Here is a 6,844-nt window from a genome sequence, read left to right on the forward strand (position 1 = left end):
TTTTATAGATTTGGGGATATTTGGGTAGGTGTTATTGCCTGAGCAATAAAATCTGAAAAGGCAAGAAGGCAAACACCAAAATCTGAGCAGCTCTGAAGTCTGAAACTTCAAGTTTGTCAACGTACAAATCTATCAGATTTCAAATTTTTGGATTAGGGATGAGTGTTCAATTTACATCCACTGTTTTGTGAAGTTCTTAGGTTTTACCCAGGGTTAGAATCCCTTTTGTATCTTTCTTTAGCAACCTAGGCCAAATTGATCAACAGTTTCATTTGTCTTGCAGAGAAAGGTTTACAAATGAAACTCATTCTGTGAACACGTAAAACCCTTTCATTTTCATCAAGAACTCTTTCAAGGCCTATGATAGGACCTTCTTTTTGCCTTTTAATAAGTGAAGAGCAATGCAGTAAGTCAAAACAGCATGTTTCCCAAGTATGTTTGCTCTGCCTAGCAACAAAAAAGCCAGAATAGGCACTGAGGGGGTAAAGGTGGCAGAGGACAGAAAAAGTGTGTCCTCAGTGTCTGACAGCAGGAGAGCCAGGGTGCCCAAGACTTTCTTGACCTTTATAGTCACCTGGGGATTTCTTTTAAATTGAACATGTTTTTCAAGTCAGAGTCTCTGAGGTCCCCAAAGGTTCCTGAAACCTTTGTGTTTAGTATAAAAGAGAGAAGAGAAAGAAAAAAAAGTGAGAGGAAGGAAGGAAGAGAAGGAAAGAGAAAGAAGGAAAAAAGAAAGGAAGGAAAGAAAGAAGGAAAGGAAGGAAGGAAGGAGAAAGGGAAAGGAAAGGAAGAAAGAGAAAGTCAAACGTGGCTGACCCACCCTTTCTGCCTTCCTGCTTTCTTGCCTGCCTGCCTCCTTCCTTTCTCTCTTTCCCTCCTTCCCTCCTTTCCCTGACATGGTAAGTACATGTCCTATCTGAGCCCCACTTTGGCCTTTTACATTTTTATTTCTGTCAGTCTGGCCTGAAGTAGATGATGTACCTTTGACAGAACTGGGAAGCTAACTTGGTAACTACTAAAGGTGAGCTCAAGCCATAGATAGGAATGGCTCAAAAGTTTTGTGGAGCAAAGCTTACCTTATACTTGCTAATATCCCACATGGGATTCAGTGTGATTTTCATAAAATGTATTCATTATCTTGCCCATGTAATTGTAACTTTTCTGTATGGTATTTTCATAATTAAAAAAAAATTTTCAAAGTAGGGAAAACAAATAGAAGAGGAACAGTGTGTAATTACACTGGTTGAAAGGGCTAATGCACCTTGGGAGATACTGTAGGATTCAAATTAAGCATCCTAGGCAGAGAGAAAAGTAGAATTGAGGGTACTGGAACCAATGAGTAGGTGGACAGGTGAGGACTGCTATGGTTTAAATGTTTGTGTCCCCCTCAAGTTAACAAGTTGAAACTATAATGTAGTGATGTTAACAGGTGAGGTGTGTTTGTGAGGCAGTGAAATTAAGGGGGCAGAGCCCACATGGAAGGAGTTAATGCCTGTATAGAAGAAGACAAAGGAGCTGTTTGCCCCTTTTACCTTGTGTTTATGTTCTTACTTCTTCCAGCAAGCAGGCACCATCTATGAACCAGAAAGTGGACCCTTGTCATACCCCAACTCAGCAACTGGATCGCAGGCTTCCCACTGCTCAGAACCATGAGCAATGAATTCCTGTCATTTATCAACGACCCAGGCTGTGGTATTTTGTTACAGTAGCCTGAAGAGATGAAGACAACACTGCCCCTGCAAATTTGAAATGGTTCCTGATGAAACATATACTTCTCATTAGTTTCAGTGATAGGGGAGGCTAAGCAAGGTGTAAACAGCAGTGTGAATGTACTGTGTATGTGGCAGAGCTGTGTCCACTTGGATACTGATCCCAACCCACCAGCCCCAGGTGGAATCTCACAGCACCATCACTACTAGAGTCCCACTGGTGATTTTGCTCCTGTTTGTGGTACTAACAGGCTTCCCATGTTGGTTCATGGTTCTTAAGTTGTAGGTGAAGTTGACTTCAATGAAATGGTGCTCTGGTCATTGCTTTGGATCATAGTTTGTTTCATAGACTGAGGGATAATGTAGAAAGTCTCCAAGAATTCCTGGTATACAGGAAATGTGTGAGTTTTAATGTATTGTGACTTGTACAGCCAGGCACTGGTGGCTCCACACCTATAATCCTAGCTACTCAGGAGGCTGAGATCTAAGGATCTCGGTTCAAAGCCAGCCCAGGCAGGGAAGTCCATGAGACTCTTATCTCCAGTAAACCATCAGAAAACCAGAAGTGATGCTGTGGTTCGAGTGATAGAGTGCTCGTCTTGAGCTGAAGAGCTGAGGGACAGCGCCCAGGCCCAGAGTTCAAGCCCCACGACCGATGACAACAACAACAACAAAAAGTGACTTGTATAGTTGGCCAAATCTTTTTCTGTGGTTGGTAGGGAGCTGGAAAATTGCAGTCCCCTGAGCACTGGGACCACAGTATCTGATGCTCTGCTTCAAAGATAGCAGCAGGGTTTGATATTCTAATGATAGGCTTTCTTGACTGTATCCTGTATGTATCTCAGCCACACTGAGGAATAAGGGCCATTTTTTTATCAACAGGACGGGAAGGAAAAAATACAGATTTTTTATTAAGAAATGTTCTGTGGTTTTAATGTGGCTGGAGTGTGTATCCTAGTGGTTTGTGTATTGAAATTGAATCTTTTTGGGAGATAGAAAAGTGGAAATGTACTCGCACTGTGGCATTTCAGGCAGGGCTTTTGGGAGGTGATTGGGGTTGGACAAGATCATCAGTGCAGTCTTATGTTGATCCCTGGTGATTCTATAGGAAGAAAGACCAAGACATTCAGTGTCTATTGCCCTGTGCATCTCTGTGCTACCTCAAACTTCTGCCAGGAAAGACATCACCACATGCAGCTTCTGGACCATGAGTCAAAATAAACTTTTTAAAAGGTTATTCAAATCTGTAGTCCTGTGTTGCTAGCGACATAAAATACACTAAACGGCCAGGTACCCGTGGGTCGTACCTATAATCCTAACTACTCAGAAAGCTGAGATCTGAGGACTATGTTTCAAACCTATCCCTGGCAGCAAAGTCCGAGTCTCCTAACCTCCATTTAACTAGCAAAAAGCCAGAAAAGAAGCCTTGGCTTGAGTGGCAGAGCTCCAGCCTGGGGTGGAAAAGTGATGGGACAGTTTCCAGGTCCTGAGTTCAAAAAAGTATGAAAAGAAAATCTGTACATAGTACGAGTCCTATTTGGACTCTACCTAAATATGCCAGACATGGAGCTTTAGGATTTAATGCCTGCCTTGTATTTCAGTCTTGCTTTGAACTAATAGTCCCTATTTCTTTCTTTGGGAAGAGGCATATTTGTTCTATCCCTGTGTTGGTATTATATTTGGAAAGATATAATTCAATGTATGTGTGTGTGTGTTTGTGTGTGTGTGTGTATTTACAGGTTTAACAAATGGAAGCATTTACCTTGAATGTCACAGGAGACAGGGCTTCAAAACTGAAGCTAAAAACTGAAAATGGGGGGAAAGTCCCTGACACCTGACCTTCCCACTTTAGAAGGTTAGGTAGTGAGGTTGCCAAGCAGATGTAAGGTGGAGATGAGATGATAACTGTCTTTTTTTATTACTTCCAGAACACAACTGCAGCTGAGCTGGCTGGCTGACTGGGAGGCTGGCAGCTGGACAGTTAATCACATTCTTTATTCTCAGCTTCCCTGGTCAAAAAGCAGTAGGTAAAGGTTTTCTCTTAGCAATGTAGTACAGACCTGCCCAGTGGTTTCCTTTCAACATTCGGGCTATTTATTTATCTTTTGAGCTATGATTTCTCTTAAGTTGACCAGACTGGTCCCCAATCTAAGGCTTTAAGTGATCATCCTTCCTCAGAGACCCAAGTAGCTGGTGGTAAGCTTCTTAAATAATAGATGTTTACCATGCTACATTGCTCAGTTTATTCTCGTAAAATATTTCAGCAAGAAAAGGAAATAGAGGTAAAAAGAACAAGACAAGCCAGGAGCTGGTAGTTCATGCCTGTAATCTTAGTTCTTCAGGAGGCTGAAACATGAATATTCTGGTTCAAAGCCAGCCTGGGCAGACAAATCTGAGAGATAGTTTATCTCCAATTAATCAACAACAACAAGCCAGAAATGGAGGTGTAGCTCAAACAGTAGAGTACCATGCTTGAGCAAAAAGCAAAATACTAGCACCCCACCCCACCCCCCAAAAAAGACCAGCAGCAGCAGTCTTAGGTTACAATGAATGAACCAACCACACCCCCTGTCATTTCATTTGTAACACAGTTGATTCCCCTCCTAGATATGTGTTGTAATGTCATTGTCACATTGCTGGAGCCCCCAGCACACAGCTTTGTCTTCTTCCCAAGTCCTTCACATTACATAGTTGATCACTGACAAGATAAGGATGCACCTCAGTGAACGTACAGAGTTCTTTATGAATCCCAGTTTCCTTTGTTTACTAAACTTGTTTTGTCTATTTGCTACAGTAAACATGACAGCCAATGGCTGGCAAAGGTGTAGCTTAGTTGTTTCCAACTTCTTTGACTTCCTCCAGCTTTCATTGACTTGTCTTAGCCTGAGGGAAACAGGAGGTCCCTTTGGCCTCTTAACAATTCCTACATCTAGTTCCTACATCTAGTCCTGCCAGCCTTCATAATGTGCACAACCTCTTTGTTTAATCAGACTAAAAATTGCAATCATATATCACAGGAATCTGGCACTAGATTCTTTTTCCTATAGGCTGGGCAAGGATGGGGAAGTCATGGGTGCTTGAAATACTGAGAAACTAATCGGTAGATATGGTCCTTTGTCTCTGTGGTCTCAAAGGAGGAGTCCATGGATGGGGGAGAAGTAAAATGGCAACGATTTATTAAAGAAGTTAAATAGCTCCTACTAGACGAGAGGGGTCCCAAGGGAGGGCACTACCTTGAGTGCACTGTGCCAAGGTTAGGGTTAATAAGGCGCCTCTAGGAGAGAACTACATGATGTGACTCAAGATTTTGGGGCAGCCTGAAGGCCATATCAGTCCCTAGACCCAATCAGAGACTCCATGAAGCCCACCCGAGCTCTCCACACATCTTTTGGCTATTCTGATTGTAGGCCTGTTCTGGTGCACACTTCTGTGTTCAAATGTGTTCAGTCTTCCAGGGACAATAGGCTAGGACATGATGGCCAGGGGCCCTGCATGCACAACTGCTCAAGGCCTGCACATGAGATTGCCCAAAGCCAGGGTGAGGGATTCAGAACCTCTGTTCTGAAGGAGGGCCTTTGTGCTGAGCACCCAGCCAGGCTTTTCTCTGCTCTCACTTAAGTGATCATCATTATTCCAACCTGATAGCACCAATCATGAGCAAGGAAGCTGAGTGAGAGTTCAACTCCCTGAGTTTAAGCCCAGTACCAGCACACACACACATAGAAACAAAAGAATAACCAAATAGAAACAAGAGCCTAATAGACTAATAAGATATTAATAAAATTAGAGGCAAGCATTGTCTAATAATAGGATTCAGACAAAAAATTAAGCAAAAATTTAAAACTTAAAAAAATGGCTATGTAAAGCTAAGACATTCCCTCTAGAAATGCATCAGTCTCAAATATGTGGGTTCTATATTCTCATGACTACCCATACCAACAAGATTAAAGGGAAACATCAAAACCCCCATCATAGAGGGAGATTTTAACACACTTCTTGGTGATTGTTAAGTAAAGCAAAGATAAAAACCCTATTAGAAAAGAAAAATGCAGGCTTTGAATGAATGAACTTCACCCTGTTTGACATCTGAGAAAGATACTCCTTTCAAGTGTGTGTGGAACAGTTAATGGTGTGACACACCCCAAATATATTGCTGTAAGGCACTGCTTGAAGGGTCAAGGACCTGCCAGACTGCCTTGGTTCCTACAAAGCAGTTAAGCTACAAAACAAAGCCAGGAAGATAATTAGGAAAGCCCATTCACTTGGAAATGTAATAATACTTAAAATCAATGCATAGGTCAAATGAGAAATACTAAAATGCGAAGATTTTGCCGGCTACTTTTTCACAGCAGACTCCTGGGACATAATATTAGAGCACTAAAGAATAAGAAGGCCTGGCACCAGTGGCTCATGCCTATAATTCTAGCTACTTAGGAGTCTGATCTGATGATGGCAGTTCATAGTCAGTCCAGGCAGGAAAGTCTTTCAATTAACCACCAAAAAGGTGGAAGTGGAGTTGAGGCAGGATAGCCTAGGGAAAATGAGGGATAGTAAATGACACTGCCAGGAATTCAAAGACTCAAGCTTAAAGCTGGACCATATACTTCCCTTAAGATTAAGGAAACAAAATCATTTAAAGAGAAATGAAGCAAGATAAACTAAGGAAAATGGGAATAGTCAGCATACAGCAAATATAGGAGATATCCCTTCATATACTTCCCTTAAGAATAAGGGAACGGAATTTACAATTTAGGCCGGGGCAGGGGGGAGAGGGGAGACAGTAGTTGTGGAGATGGGAGGGAAGGGATGGTAGTGGGAAAACAAAGGAGGAGGCAACAATGTTGGATAAGAAATGTACTCATTACCTTGCTCATGTAACTGTAACCCCTCTGTACAGTATTTTCACAATAAAAGCTTACTTTAAAAAATTAAAAAATAATAAAAAAAATAAAGAATAAGGGAACTAAAGTCATTTTAGCGGGGCTAGGAAGGTGGCTCAGTGGTAGAGTGCTTGCCTTGCATGCCTGAGGCCCTGGGTTCAATTCCCCAGCACCACATAAGCAAAAAGAAAAAAGCCGGAAGTGGCGCTATGGTTCAAGTGGTAGAGTGCTAGCCTTGAGCTGAAGAGCTGAGGG

This window comes from Dipodomys ordii, unplaced genomic scaffold (genome assembly GCF_000151885.1).
Source record: "Dipodomys ordii isolate 6190 unplaced genomic scaffold, Dord_2.0 Scaffold194, whole genome shotgun sequence".
NCBI classification, from domain to species: Eukaryota; Metazoa; Chordata; class Mammalia; order Rodentia; family Heteromyidae; genus Dipodomys; species Dipodomys ordii.